Source organism: Rhinatrema bivittatum, chromosome 6 (genome assembly GCF_901001135.1).
Source record: "Rhinatrema bivittatum chromosome 6, aRhiBiv1.1, whole genome shotgun sequence".
In the NCBI taxonomy this organism is placed as follows: Eukaryota; Metazoa; Chordata; class Amphibia; order Gymnophiona; family Rhinatrematidae; genus Rhinatrema; species Rhinatrema bivittatum.
The window spans coordinates 261,264,474-261,280,896 of record NC_042620.1 but is presented as its reverse complement, the minus strand read 5'-3'; the positions used below and the strand labels follow the sequence as shown (position 1 = coordinate 261,280,896).

General features: G+C 44.4%; 1 long non-coding RNA gene across 1 annotated transcript; it reads right to left on the bottom strand.

Annotated features, from left to right (window-relative positions):
• Positions 1 to 5,835: 5,835 nt before the first annotated feature.
• Positions 5,836 to 15,758, bottom strand: LOC115094195. Its single transcript, XR_003857507.1, has 3 exons — positions 12,923 to 15,758; positions 9,903 to 10,012; positions 5,836 to 6,361 (listed from the first exon to the last, which is right to left on the bottom strand). It is a non-coding gene; the product is annotated as an uncharacterized LOC115094195 (long non-coding RNA).
• Positions 15,759 to 16,423: the final 665 nt, after the last annotated feature.

Sequence of the window (16,423 nt, the reverse complement as noted above, 5' to 3'; positions counted from 1 at the left end):
CTATATATATTTTAATGATTTTTAGCTCCATTCCCCAAGACATCTTGGCTACTTAAAAATGTTTTGGGGTTTTTTTTTTATTATGTGCCTTCTCTCCCAGCCCCCTTCTCCTGGCCTACTCCGACCCATTCCTTGGGTAATTACATCCACCTATAAACTGCTCACCATTGCTAGTCAAATTTCCCTAAGACTTACAGTCTAAATGCTGTTTACCCATTTCAGATGCAAGCATGAGGTAAGTAAAGCTGAGATTTATTTATTTAACATTTATATACCAATATTCATGTAGAAAATTACATATCACTTCGGTTTACAGTATAACAATAACTAGCATGTAAGAATGCTTTTACATTTAACAGGGATAAAATAACTTGGAGCAATGGAACAGGGATCAAGGCAACAATTAAATAATACTCTCCACTTTAGGTAAAACCAAAAAAGTTTTAAGGTGATTGACTTCTGAATGTATGTGAAAAGATACACAAATAGACAGAGGCCAGGGTTGAAATCACGACGATTGGCACTGCTGCTCACAAGTTTTAAAGTTGTGCTACTTCAACCAGGGTTAGTGTTTCCATTAGGTAAACTAGGCAGTCGCCTAGGCCCTAGAGTGCCAAAATTTGGGGGGGGGGGGGCAACATCCCACCAGCATGAGGTCTATAGGGGGGAAAACCAGTACTGCCAAATAAGGCAGCACTGTGCTGGAGCTGTGCAGGCCAGCAAGAGGAAGTGTGGGGAAACATGTGAATGGCAGGAGGGACTTACCAGTGGTGTGGAGGAGCAGGGGTCAAATCCTACAGATATTCCTTGTGACCTTGGGCAAGTCGCTTCACCCTCCATGGCAGCAGTTACAAACTTAGGGCCTCATTTACTAAGCATTTTTCCCATAGACCCAGACAGAATCACAGAGATACAAAATGTATTAAAAAGAATGAAACCGTCATCACACCCATTTGATCAAATCCCTACCAAAATGCTTCTTCTTATCCCGGACACAATAGCAAAAACCCTAGCAGATATTATAAACTGATCCTTATCACATGGCATCTACCCAGATGACCTAAAAACTGCCTCAATCAAGCCACTGCTAAAAAAACCAAATCTAAATGCATGTGATCCCAACAACTTCCGCCCTATTTCCAACCTACCATTTATAGCTAAAATCATGGAAAAACTGGTAAACACCCAACTATCCAACTACCTAGAGGACCACCGTATTCTGTCCCCAAACCAATATGGTTTTCGCAAAGCCGCAAGCACCGAAACGCTACTAATTTCACTCATGGACTACCTACTCTCTGGTATTGATAAAGGCCAAGCATACTTTCTAATCCTCCTTGACTTCTCGGCGGCCTTTGACACCTTCTTCTAAAACAGCTGGCAAACATTGGTTTAACAGGTGCCACACTAAACTGGTTCAAAACATTTCTAGAAAACAGAGGATACAGAGTCAAAATTCATAATAAAGAATCCCAATACCACCCTTCTAATAGAGGAGTGCCGCAAGGATCATCACTTTCACCCACCCTTTTCAATGTCTACCTGCTACCACTCTGCCAACTACTTACAAAATTAAGCCTGAAACATTTCCTTTTTGCAGATGACGTACAGATCGTAATCCCTATAAAAGAATCAATCTCAAAAACAATGGAATACTGGGACAGTTGCCTATTAGAAATTAAACTTCTCCTCAACAGTCTAAACCTTGTACTCAATGCTTCGAAAACAGAATTCCTGCTCATATCACCGGAAAACAATAACACACTTCCTAAACCACCCACACTCCTTCAAACAACCCACGTAAGAGACTTAGGAGCCATCCTAGACAATCGTCTCAACCTCAAAACATTCATTAACCAAACCACCAAAGATTGCTTCTACAAATTACATATCCTGAAAAGAATAAAACCGCTGTTTCACACTCAGGACTTCAGAACAATCTTGCAAGCAATAATCTTTTCCAAACTAGATTATTGCAACTCATTACTATTAGGCCTCCCAGCTTCTTACACCAAACCTTTACAAATGGTTCAGAACTCTGCAGCCAGAGTCCTTACAAATTCCAGGAAAATTGACCACATTTCACCTATTCTCAAAAACCTCCATTGGCTTCCGATCCACTATAGAATCATGTACAAAACCATTAACATCATTTACAAAACTATCAACCAACACACGCAACTCGACCTACAAATACCACTTAAAAAATTCACCTCCGCCAGGCCTATCAGGGAACACTACAAAGAGTCACTCCAAATTCCAAAGGCCAAAACCTACCAACATAAATCCTTGAGTCTCAGAGCCTTCTCATCAGCAGGTCCAGCTCTCTGGAACTCGATCCCACCTGATTTGAGACAAGAGCCATGCTCTTTAACATTTAGGAAAAGACTAAAAACTTGGCTTTTCAAAAAAGCATTTCCAAGCCTTGAATAAAACCTCCTCTCACTAGCACTAACTCGTATGCAATAATGGAATGTAAACACGAATCAACCAACCTCAAACCCTCTCTCACTAATTCCTGCTGAATATTTATCATACTATTACCATTCACAACTGTGTCACATTTATTCATTTGATTACCTATGTACCGTTTCATAGTCTTATTTTTTCACTTGCTATTCTAATGTATCAATAGGCTGAAATGTAAATATTGTGCTGTTCAATTTCTCCCCTTCCATCCCAAGTTTATTTTCCTTGTTTTTTGTAACTTTCCCTCTCCCTTTTTCTGATTCACTGTATTTAAAGTTCAAGGTTCTTATTGAAAATATTGTTTTTTACGTTACGTTATGCTTTACACTCCTTGTTATTTGTAAACCGGGTTGATGTGATGCCTATCATGAAACTCGGTATAACAAAAACAATAAATAAATAAAAGGGCACGTCCAGCTGAGTGTGCAGGTATACTCATGGTTGAGGGCACATAAAATTAGAAATGCAGCAAGGACATTAGCGTGTCTAAAACGCGCCCTAGCAAACATGTACTGGATAGCACCCAATGCATGCAAATTCCATGTAAATGAAGACTATTACTGCCCGATACTAGAAAGCGCTCCCAAAGGCTTGGCGTCCAACGCACATTTTTTTATATGGGAAAATTAACTCCAGCTCTGGAGGTGGATTAAACTTCACTCGCAGTTAAAGGTATCATGAGAACGTAAAAAATGTGGTCCTCTGTGTTTCGATAAATGTGCCCCTTGAGGGTAGGGTTGTTTAGAGAGATTAGTATAAGTGTTAGTAGTTTGGGGTTAGAACAAAAAATATAAAATTGTATGTAGGGAGTAGTGGAGCGGAGCACGATGATTGGCTAAAGGACACCTTAAAAAGCCGTGAGTGATTCCTTTCCTTTTGGTAAATAATAGGCATTGCAGCTTTCTGTAACTTCATGTATGTGATGCACTTTTGCTAGAAATGCACAATTTAGACATCCGTGTGCCTGATGCAATAAACCTTTGAGCGTCAGAAACTCACATTTCTCCCTGGTGTGCCCATTTTGTACACCGCTCCAACGCCTTTCTCATTTGAACATTGCATAGGGCACACAGGAGATGTGGTTGTGTGCACGTTATGAGAACAAGTGCTCATCATGGGCACCCGTTTTTAGTGCACATCTTCTTGCATCGGCCCTGAGAATGGGAGAAAAACCTTAGTGTCACAAGAAGTGGAATATAAATAAAATTGTATTATTATTATTAAAGGGTGAAAGATTGATTGGTATAGAAGAGCTTTACCAGCCAAAGCCTAGTTGTACATAAAAGAGAAATCAAGTCAAAAAGGATGTTGAAAGTTTGCAAGATGAATTTATTAGGTGTTCAACTCAGTTCAGCAAAGATCTTACTATGACCTGTAGATTTGCCAAAGCAAACACCTGCCATTCCCTCATAAGAATAATAAACCGTGAGACAGAGGAGGAAAAAGAATCGTGTCCCTTTCTCCAGATGATGAGCCAGTTTATCACTGACCTGGAGAAAGGGGAGTAGGCCCTGGCTGCAAGTGGAAAAAGCCCAGTGATAGGAAAAGATCAGTTAGAAAAACTAAAGGGTCAGCCTTGCAATGCAAAAAGGTTTTTCAGGAATCGTCAGGATGACGAGGAAGCAAGCCCTGCTGTGAAGCTGCACATACTGCACTGCACTTTCCACCATAGCCAGCAGACTCTTCCTAAGCCTCTCTCACCCTACCTTATGAACCTTTTTTTTTCCCCCCTGCAGTTTGGGCCAGAGAGAAGCAGCTAGGAACAGATGTGACATTGGGTCAGCTCCTGCTCCGCTCTCAGGCCTAGCCTGTGCAGAAGCCAGGCGGGTATAGGATCCCCGTGAGCCCTGAGAGCGGAGCAGGAGCTGACTCAGTCTCACGTCGGCTTGTTAAACATTCAGCTGCAGTTGCACCCATCCCACAGACTGGGCCTTGGGACAAGCGCCAACTGGAGAAAAAAAAAAGCCACGGGCAGGAGTATTAATTTTAGTAATGTTGCTGGCTGGCAGGTGGGAGAGAATTTTTTTTATGACGAGCTGGCAGATGACAGGGGGGAGGGGAAGGAAAGAAATGGATGATTTTTATTTTTCAAATGATCAACTAGTGGCTGACTGGATGGGGAAGAGGAAGATTTTTTTTTTTTTTTTTTAGGACAATACTGTTAACTGGCTGGGAGAGAGAGAGAGAGGGCTTAAAAAAAAAAAAATGAACAACTTCCATTTCATCCTGCTATAGCAGACCAGTCCAGACAGGTGGGTTATGTCCCCCTACCCGCAGACGGAGGCAGAGCACACTGATTTCTCCATTGACATCGTCATCACTATGTATATAAGCGGCGCAGCTGAGGAAGGATCCAGTACTTTTTCCCCTCCAGCAGATGGCAGCATGGTGGGTGGCGCAGCATAATACATTGAAAAGCTGTTTCGGGCCACTGTTGCGCCAGTCTGTACGACCCCTGTTTACAGGGGTTCCCAGTCCCAGAGAGGACCTGGTAGAGCCTAGGGCTGGGGGGCAGAGGAGGCCGAAAGGAAAGAGAAAATTCTTCAGGAGTGGGTTTTTGGTTTTTTTTTTTAATTTTTATACTTTATGGGCAACCTGAAAGAATCCTCCTGATTTCCTCTTCCTCGCTTATTCCTCCTTCTGCACTCCCACTTGTGTGCTCAGTGCCTGAGTGTTTAAAAAAAAAAAAAAAAAAAAAAAAAAAAGAGACGGCAAGAGAACAGCAACTGACCAGTGCTTAGGCAGGCTGATGGGGGGGGTGGAGAGGAGCGTTTCACCTAATTCCCTGTGGGATAAGTGGCCATTTGGGAGAGGGTCTTGGGGCCTGGGTTTCCTTCAGGATTGAGCCCGGGGAGGTGTTTGCTGGCTGCGACAGACAGGCCTGGGAGAAGCCCAACTTCAGGCGATCTGCATCAGCCACGGGGGCCACGTTACTCAACCTGCACTGTGGCAGGGGAGATCTTTGGTGAATGTTCGATGGCTTCTCGGGGGAGGGATGTGGGGGGCGAAAGGTTCCAGGCTCTTCCCTGGACTCGGGGCAGTATTCCGGAACAGATGCAGGACCACAGCTACCATTTTTTGGCGGGATCATCGGCCATTTTAAGCCGCACTCCCGCATCCATTTCCAACTTGTGGTACCAGGGAGAGAGGGGGGGCCCTCTATATTTGAGGATAATGATCCTCCTCTTTTTTTTTTTTAACTGTTTATTTTTAAGTTTCAATCATATAAAGCAAAATTAACCTTGTACAAGAAGCACTTAAGTGCGAAAGCAGTAAGTATAAAAAAGATTACAGAAACAAAGAAATGCAATATTAACTGGCAGACTAAACCTATCTCATTACAACAAAAGGACTAGGAGGCATAATTCCAAGGAGATAAAAATGAAAAAAAAAAAAAAACCAAATTAACAAGAAAAGGCTTAACCTGACTGAACTACTGAAAGACGCCATCCTGAGAGGAGTCACATCTAGCTGTTGCTCGTTAGCTGGATTTCCTCGAGCCTTTTTCTGCATTATGTCTCCTAAAAGAAAATGCAAGGTGAAGGTTTTCCCCTCAATTCCTTCTCACCTTGAAGAACAGCTGCTGCTTACAGCTTACACGTCTCCCAGAACTACCGCTCCGGGAGGGAGGGAATTATCCATGGGGGAACAGGCAAAGGAGCGCCGCTCTCACCAGGGATGAGGCTTCACTCAGCCCTCTCAGTCTTACACCTCCACCGGCACAGAGAAATGGTTGCTTGAGCGTCTCAGACTGCTGAGGTCAGGGGTGCGATGCGAGTCGAGGGGGGCTATGAAGCTGCAAGGGAGGAGGCACAAGCTTTGCCATCTTTGCTGGGGAGAATCGGAGGTGAAATGGCGACTGCCGAGCCGATGTCCTTGGACTTTTCGGGGGCTGTTGGTTTAATGGAACAAAGTCAGCATGGCTTTACCCAAGGCAAATCCTGCCTCACAAATCTGCTTCACTTTTTTGAAGGAGTTAATAAACATGTGGATAAAGGTGAACCGGTAGATATAGTATACTTGGATTTTCAGAAGGCGTTTGACAAAGTTCCTCATGAGAGGCTTCTAGGAAAAGTAAAAAGTCATGGGATAGGTGGCGATGTCCTTTTGTGGATTACAAACTGGCTAAAAGACAGGAAACAGAGAGTAGGATTAATGGACAATTTTCTCAGTGGAAGGGAGTGGGCAGTGGAGTGCCTCAGGGATCTGTATTGGGACCCGTACTTTTCAATATATTTATAAATGATCTGGAAAGAAATACGACAAGTGAGGTAATCAAATTTGCAGATGATACAAAATTATTCAGAGTAGTTAAATCACAAGCAGATTGTGATAAATTGCAGGAAGACCTTGTGAGACTGGAAAATTGGGCATCAAAATGGCAGATGAAATTTAATGTGGATAAGTGCAAGGTGATGCATATAGGGAAAAATAACCCATGCTATAGTTACACAATGTTAGGTTCCATATTAGGTGCTACTACCCAAGAAAGAGATCTAGGCATCATAGTGGATAACACACTGAAATCATCGGTTCAGTGTGCTGCAGCAGTTAAAAAAGCAAACAGTATGTTGGGAATTATTAGAAAGGGAATGGTGAATAAAACGGAAAATGTCATAATGCCTCTGTATCGCTCCATGGTGAGACAGCACCTTGAATATTGTGTACAATTCTGGTCGCCGCATCTCAAAAAAGAGTTGCAATGGAGAAGGTACAGAGAAGGGCAACCAAAATGATAAAGGGGATGGAACAGCTTCCCTATGAGGAAAGACTAAAGAAGTTAGGATTGTTTAGCTTGGAGAAGAGATGGCTGAGGGGGGATATGATAGAGGTGTTTAAAATCATGAGAGGTCTAGAACGGGTAAATGTGAATCAGTTATTACTCTTTTGGATAATAGAAGGACTAAGGGGCACTCCATGAAATTAGCATGTGGCACATTTAAAACTAATCAGAGAAAGTTCTTTTTCACTCAATGCACAATTAAACTCTGGAATTTGTTGCCAGGGGATGTGGTTAGTGCAGTTGGGTTTAAAAAAGGATTGGATAAGTTCTTGGAGGAGAAGTCCATTACCTGTTAATTAAGTTGACTTAGAAAATAGCCACTGCTATTACTAGCACCAATAGCATGGGATAGACTTAGTTTTTGCTTACTTGCCAGGTTCTTATAGCCTGGATTGGCCACTGTTGGAAACAGGATGCTGGGCTTGATGGACCCTTGGTCTGACCTAGTATGGCATGTTCTTATGTTTTCCCCTCACATAGAACAGCATCAACCTTTTGGTGAGTTTCATCTCTCACCTATCTAGCCGACCGTAGTGACTCTAAATGTGTTGTGGGAGCTAACGGCAGGGGTTGGGCAAGCCATTAAGGACTGTAATATGAAGATTGATTTGCTAATAGTCTGGATCAACTGGTTAAGCATCATGAGGAAGTTTTACAGGATGTACAATCATTCATTCAAACTCTGGGATCTGATATCAAGAAAATTCAAAATCTTAACCACAGGTGGTGTTAGAAATAGACGTGCCTTTCTTGGGATGAAATGAATTGTCAGATCTTGTTGGTGTCTCATGTGGCAGGTGTAGACAATGTTCAAGTGAATCACCTTGGCCGCTGGGTCATCAGGAAAGTCTCTGTAACTAAAGGCCATGGATTGGATTTCCACCAGATGGGGAGTGGTTGGAAGTAGACTTGATGGTGAGCAACCAGAAGGTGAAGGCATGCGGATTTTGCATCTGACAGGCATTTGTCCTTCCAGGCTCCATGCTCTAGTTCAATATGTTATGTTATATGTACTCTACTGCCAAGACATTGTACAAGACTATCTGCCCACTATTCAAAGTTCAAATTTGGATAGGCAGCTGAATTGCTCTGACTTCTAAGCAGTTGATGGTATCCACTGTCCTTGAGAACAATGCCCCTGACAGTGCACCCTACCCAGCTCAATAGAATTCTATCTGCCTGCACTATGACCCAGCTTGGGGGGCACCTAATCCACTCCCTGTACTAAATGCTGTCTAGCTATCAGGTTGAGAATGGCCACAACAGTGTCATGAAGTAGCCTTGGGAGATCCAACAGAAAGCAAAACCATCTGAAGAGGACGCACCTGTGCCCATGGCACAAGATCCAAGGTTGCTGAAGGGAGGACCACACCCTCAGATTCCTGGTTGTTTCCAGTTGCAGACATGCCTGCACAACTCCTGAACTCCCTATTCCCTATCCTCCTTGGGAACAGGGTCTCTTCCCTCTTTTTCGCAATCAGCAATGTGTGCAAGAACATTAATCCATCTATATGAAGGAAATGCACTATAAGGAGACATAGCACAGAAAGATGGTCCTCTTCCTCAGGAGAAACATTACCTCTCTTTAGTGCCACCTCATTATTTGCCACACACAGGACAGCACCTGAAGGAAACAAGCCTTCTCTAGCTCTCCATTCTACACTACTGCAATTCTTCGACTTTCCAGTGGAATCTAGTATAGAGGACACTGGGAGGGCAAAAACAACTCTAGGACTGTCTTGCCCCATACAGACAGTCTACCAGCCCCCTAAATATTAGGAGACAACCTAGCCCAGGGCAAGGAAAAATATATCCAGCGTGGGGGGAAACAGACACTGCTGTACCCAAAGCAGCATCTGCCCTTGGGCCTGCTACAAGCACAAACTGCTCCTCAAGGCTGAGAGGAGAGGCCCAGCTACCAATACACCTCCCCATGGCTGCCAAATGACTGATGAGACATTCATTAAGGGGGATCAATGCCACCTTCCCAGAAGCTGCTTCTCAGCATCATCAGCCCATCGACAAAACCATCACTGGCTCGTGAAGAGCGAAGAACATGGAAAGGACCAAATACTGTCATTAAGTGCAGGAAATGGATTGTGATATACCTACAGACAAGTTTCTGCTCAACCGAGGGAGAACTGGTCTTTCATCTCAGCAGCTGCCTCCCATATATCCACTCCAGAGCAATCCAGCCTGGGAATCTGAGAACATATGACAGGATGTCAAGTACCAACTAGAGCATATGAACATAAGTTGCCGTATTGGATCAGACCAAGGGTTCATCAAGCCCAGCATCCTGTTTCCAACCATGGCAAATCCAGGCTATAAGTACCCAGCAAGTATCCAAACATTAACTAGATTTTATGCGATTAAAGCTGGTAATATGCAGTGGCTATTCCCTAAGTCAGCTTGATTAACAGCAGTTTATAGGACTTCTGTTCCAGGAATTTATTCAAACCCAGTTACACTAATTGCCTTAAACATATCCTCTGGCACAAATTCCAGAGCTTAATTGTGTGTTGAGTGAAAAATAATTTTCTCCAATTTGTTTTAAATGTGCTTTGTTGCTAACGTCATGGAGTGTCACCTTGTCCTTGTAGGCTTCCTGCTGAAGCAGAAGATATCTTGTACTGAAACTAAAACATACCCAGAACCTCCAGAAATTGAGAATTCAGTGATGTCAGTTCTTCTCTAAGGAAGAGGCAGATCATGGTAGTACCATCCTTGACGTGCATTTGATATTCTCCTTCCTGAGAGCTGGTGAGGACAGAAAGCATGAATGGTTACCAAGGGTACAGGTGAAACAAGAAGCCCCCGCCTTGAGCATACTGCTAGAAAGACAGATATCCGCTCTAGTACTGGCCCAGGTAGGGGAAAGACCTAGAAGGGGTCCTCATTACTAATCTCCTCCCCCAAATCAGAGAGAAGTGTTAAGCACAGCATATGTAGGAATGGCTATCAAAGGACAGAGCTGAAACATGAAGCATCTCCCTTTTTATATTCTCCTGAAGAGGTCCGTCTATTGTCCTTCTTGAGAAACTACTCTAGGAAAGCAAGAATTTCCTGCCATCTAAGGACCCAACGAACACAGCTAGGCAGGCAAGCAACCACCCTCAAAATGAACGTCTGAAGCCACCTACTTCACATCTAACAGGTCTTGCACTGCAAGAACTGGGTTAACTTCCCTATAGTAATCGTAAATGAATCTCTTTTTTTTTCTGACCTCTGCCATGTGCAACAGATGCAGGGATGGGAGGAGTTGGCATCCCTGCTCCTCAGACCTCCTGCATGTTACTGAGCGGAGACTGCATTTTCTGTGTGTTTGTAAAGTGCTGCATGTGTCATGTAGCACTATTAAAATGTTAATTAGGAGTAGACCAAGGTCCATCAAGTACAGCATCCTGTTTCCAGCAGTGGCCAATCCAGGATCCAAGTACCTGCCAAATACCCAAAACAGTAAATATATCCCATATTCTTTTTTTTTTTTTGTTTTAACCAAAAACAGTTGGCGTGAGGGGAAGAGGGGAGAGAAGTACAGAAGGATGCTAGCCCAAAATAGCCCCCTTTACCAGATCCTGCTCAATTGAGGGAGTCCAAGCTTTCAGCTCAGGAGCTGTCTGCAAACCCGACACAGAAGCCCAGTGTAAGGAGGCAATATCCACTGAGGGAAAAGGCTGCCCATCTGCAGCAGGCAGTGCAGTCTCCATATTTCACAACCCCAGGGGTAAGAGGAGGTCACCTGAGCTCTCCTTCATTCCCCCCCACTGGTTTCAACACAACTGCTGGAGCTCCCTCAAACCTGGAGCCCGGCAGAAAAGGCCTGCCAGCCTATGCTCTCTGCCAGGTGGCACTCAAAAGGCTTAAACTCTCCAGTGACTCACCCAGGCTGCTCTTCAGAAAAAGTGCCTCCTGATGCTAATCAGCCCCCTGGAGCTGTCTCTTTACTTGGGAGCCCTCTCCCTGCCTGCAGCTTTCTTAAGCCACAGGCCACACCTAGCACAGGCTTCTTCCTGTGCTTGAAGGACACTGCCATCTTTAAGCAACTCCCCCTGCTGCAGTTCCCAGCAAATGCAGACTCAGTCCACCCCAAAAAGATTGCGCAACTCATCTGCTCGAGCCACAGAGTTTCCCCCTTCGAGATCTGCTCACACCCTGCCGTGAAGCAAGGCCCACACATGCACAATTATTTCCAAGGGTCCCCTCTATTTTTTTTTCCTTATTGTACAGCAAGCAGGCAGCCACAATTCATAGAGATGGGCACACGGTTGCAGGGGGAAAGAGGCCAGCAAATGGTGGGGGGAGGGGAGGAAGTAGAGTAGACAAACCCCAGTCCTCCTAGCCTGACCAAATGCCTTGAGGGAGGGATCTAAAATTGTCACTTCAGGCACGCTCAATTCTTCACTTTTTTTTTTGGTGTTATTGTTGTAAGACTCAGGACCCTGTTCAAGTGAGGAAGAACCAGTGTGACACCTCAGGAACCCAAATAAATATTCCTTATTCAGCCATCCTACAGCATGAAATGCACGGCCGCCCTCTGCGGGAGACAGAGAATACTGGCAGGCTGGTGTCAGCATGGAGGTAGATGAAGAGGGACATCTGCAAGCGTGGTGATTTCAGTCTCCATCTGCTGCTTGGGGTGCATAATCCACTGGTCTGACTGATGAAGAGAACTTTTTTTTTAAATAAAAAAAAATATAGCCCTCCTAATCTTCCAAATACATCCTATGCTACATAATGCAGCTACACTATCCCTACCATCCATCAAGGGTTAAATGCTTGGCCACTAGAAGGTCCTAGCAAGCATGGCATAGCCCTAACCTGCACCTGTGCACAGGCCTTGGCTCCTGGCAACCTCCCGTCTGCTACCTGATTTTCCACACATTTTCCACTTCCTGCCCACAAGCTACTTCCTCTGGGTTTCTGGGGACAGACTGCAATTTCACAAACACCTGATGTCGCAGAGCTCTCAGAAAGGCATTCAGACACTATTTACTGGGTCGCTAATCAGTCACAAACACAGCGTTAGTTTATTATTAAAACTGATTTACAGTGAACCAAAAACAATTAAAAACTGCATTACACGTAGCTGAGAAAGGAATTTTCACAACAACCTTTACTACTATATACAGAGTTAAACACTGTTTGTCCGCCTGTAACTCTTTTTCCTGTGAGAACTTTCTTGCCTTGGTGGCAGCCTAACACTTCAGTATGTTACAGCACTAGCAGCTGGAGTCAGCAGGTTAAGGCCTGAGCCAGGGTGAGCTGCTGACCCGACACTGAGAGGAGGCAGAACAGCTGGTAATAGGGCAGTCTGAGAACCACTGCAGCTGTGTGCTGACAGCACAATATTACTCAAGATCCTGGGCTCTGAATGAGAAAGGTAACATTAACAATTTAAAGTCCTGTTTCACCACCCCCCTTTCTTACCTTGAGATCACTGAACACTTTTCTGTTATATTGCACAGCACAAGCTGAAACACATACAGCAAGCGTAGCAGTATATTCAAGTTAATATGCCTTGGCCAGATTAAAAACAAGCTACTACATTTAAAAAAAAAAAATAATAAAAAAATTCTTCCTTAATCAAATTGATAACTGGCACAAAGCTCGCCTAGAAAAGCTCAGCGAATTTTGGAAGCATTTGCACATCCAAGTAATAAAACTCACCTCTTGCCAATTTGAGGTCATCCAGGACAGGTGGAACATCCGTTTCTGTGATGACTGGAAAAATAACCAGTTTAAACAAGTAAACACTGTATGCAGAGACTAAGATAATGGTTATCTATCTGAAGGAGAGGGGAAGCTGATGTACCCGCTTTGGTGATGAACAGTAACACATCATCTGCATAAATAAGAGCTCTGAACTCAAACCCATGCATCCTCCTACACTGCCTTATCTTTTGTGCCAATGATTGGCTCACCAAGTCAAACAGTAGTGACCATAGCAGGAACCCCTGCCTACTTCCTCTCATAATTTCAAAACTCCCGGAATCCAGTCCACCAGACCTGAAGGAAGTCTGAATATTGTCAGCGTGAAATAAAGCCCAAATAAGCCTGTCAAAAGCCTTCTCTGCAATCAACCTTATTAACCCTGCTATTTGTTTATTACATACTAGGGAGAATCAAGTTAAATACTCTTCTAGTATTGCTAAGAGATGTGTGGCCTTTAACAAGGCCAGTTTGGTCAGGCCCAATAAAACCAGGTAATAAAAGTTCCCAATCTCCTGTGAAGGACCCTTAGCTAGGATTTTCATATCAGAATTGAAAAACAAATGGGCCTGAATGCCTCACCATCTAATGCATCCGTCCCCTTTATGTATAAAAACTATGGAAGTCTCAATCAAACCTTTCCTTCCTAGCACTGGGGTAACTGAAGATATTCAAATAACTCTTCAACTATAAGAGAAAACTCCACCCAAAATTCTTTGAGTCTACCTGAAAGTCATCAGGCCCAAGGCATTTCCCTATTGACAAACTATTGCCTTATCTATTGTCTCTGGGGTAATTAGTTTGGCTAAGAGTCCCTGCCTGCTTCTGACAATCTGGGAGGGTTTAAACCATTAAAAAAAGAGGACTTCCAGCTCCTGCACTGTTGATGCCACTATTGTCTGATATACGAATGAAGTATTCTAAGGAGGTTTCCCCTGTTTCCAAATTGTTATGCCTTCTCACTTGTCCTCAATCTAATCCCACTAATAGTGGGTCCCAGTTTTTTTTTTTAAACTGCTTTTGCTAGTAAAGCCGCTGGTTTGGCACCTTGCTCATACTATTTTGCTAATCAGAAATCCCTCAGAACGCTTCCAGTTTGCTTATCTTAGCATAAACAATCATTTTCCTTCTCATCCTCTATTTCCCTCAGGCAAGGGTCAAACTGAGTTAGAGGATACAAAAAAACCCCAAACACTTTAATGGTCCCCCTGATCAGAACTCTAAAGTTGTTATTCAAAAAATAAGTTGAGCCTCCAATTATGCCCCCTCCCCTAGTGTAATTCTCTCAGAAATCAAGCTGCATACCAAGTGGATTATAATGTCAGAGATATCCCCAGTCAAATATTCCAAGCCTCTACCATCTACAGCAGATCAGGCTGTACTAAAAAGAAATCAATCCAGCTGGGTGTGCTAGGACAGTCTGAATAGCAAGTGTGATCAGCCTGGTGGACGTGCCATGCTCCAGCCATCTGCCAGTCTGTTCTATCCTAGGCGTGCCTTGCCACCATTCCAGTCATCTCTTGAAAACAGGGGTTCCAGTCCTCCCCAAAATGACTGTGGAAGTCAGCAAGGCAGTTTGAACCTGCTAAAGAAGGCAGCCTTATTTGAATTTAGGGCACACACGTTCACCATGGTGACTCGGGTTGTGCTATTACCACCATCTAATGTAATAAAGCGATTCCTTTAGGACCAAGCATGCAGAATGTATAGGAAAATGGATTCCCCCTTTTTTTTTTAAAACTAGTTTCTTTATTAAACAATGTCCGTGTCAAGCATGGTGCAACAGACTAAATTTTTTTCTATTTCCTTTCCAACACTAAAACAAATCCCAATCCAACTAACTCCAACTATTGTCCTTGCTCTAGGAAGAAAAACAACTAATCCTGACATACAACATCACCTATAACTATAGATATAAATTCCCAAATATTCAGGGATAAGTTGTATTTAAACTTACGCTGCATCTCAATGGCTAGATGAAGAAATCTATTCCTCCAAGAATTTGAAAAAAGTTTCAAAAATAGAAAATTAGATTTAAGTGGCTTTGTAACTATTTTACAAACCAAGATAAGTAGCTCTAACCTACCAGCTTTCCACATCACACAATTAGACCCTAGCTACGTTGACAAATACAACACTTGGCTATAAATAAATTGTGATTTACCTAAGAGTAGCTAGACAAAGTTTTACCTCAAGCCTCCTTTCCCCAGCAGCTGTGTTAGCAATATTCCCTATTTTCCTAGCGTGTAGCAGATGGACTCAAAACAAGTGGGTATAGCGTGCTCGTGCTAGCAGTTGGAGACGGATCTGACGTCAGCACGGGTACATATACCCCCACAGGAAGTGAAGCAATTCAGTAATTTCAGTCTCCAAAGCAGTTTGGAGCTCCTTCACGCTCGCTGAGCGTTCTTCCAAATTCTAACTACTAAATTCACTAGAAGAGAAAAGCTCAAGAATCGTCTGCAAGCCCTGCTGCACGCGGTCCGGCCCACAGCTTGGGAGGTGATACCATGGGCACGGGCGCATATGAGGCCGTTACAACGCGCCCTCCTATCCCGGTGGAGCCCGCGATCACAAACTTACACCGTACACCTACCTCTCCCAGCCAGGGTACGGAATCAACTGCGATGGTGGCTGCAGCAATGCCACAGGAGCCGGGGGTCCAGGATGTCCTCCCCGACCTGGACCCTGCTCACAACTGACGCCAGCCTGAGTGGCTGGGGCGCACATTGCGAAGGACTCACCGCCCAAGGGCGGTGCAGCAGAGAAGAGTCGAGATGGAACATCAATCGACTAGAGGCACGGGCAGTCAGGCTAGCGTGCCTGCGACTTGCCCACAGACTGCGACACAGAGCAGTCAGAGTGATGTCAGACAACACCACCACAGTGGCATACATCAACCGACAGGGCGGAACCAGAAGCCAACAGGTAGCCCTAGAAATAGCCCCCCTGATGACTTGGGCGGAAGCAAATCTCCAGGACATCTCGGCCGTCCACATCGCCGGGAAGGACAACACCGCGGCAGACTTCCTCAGCAGGGAAAGTCTACATCCCAGGGATTGGCAACTGTCACCCACAGCGTTCCAGATGATTGTGAATCAGTGGGGGACCCCGGGCATGGACCTACTAGCGGACAGGTCCAATGCTCAAATACCCAGATATTTCAGCCGCAGGCGGGATCCTCTGTCTCAGGGGATCGATGCACTGGTGCAACCATGGCCCCAGGAGATCCTGCTGTACGCTTTTCCACCATGGCCCCTGCTGGGCGCCATTATACACAGGATTCAGCGGCACAGAGGCCTAGTTCTTCTAGTGGCCCCGGACTGGCCAAGAAGACCCTGGTACGCAGACATGAGAAGACTACTGGCAGGGAATCCACTACCCCTGCCACCGCACAGGGACCTGCTGCGACAAGGTCCCATACTCCACGAGGATCCGGCTCAATTCTCTCACGGTTTG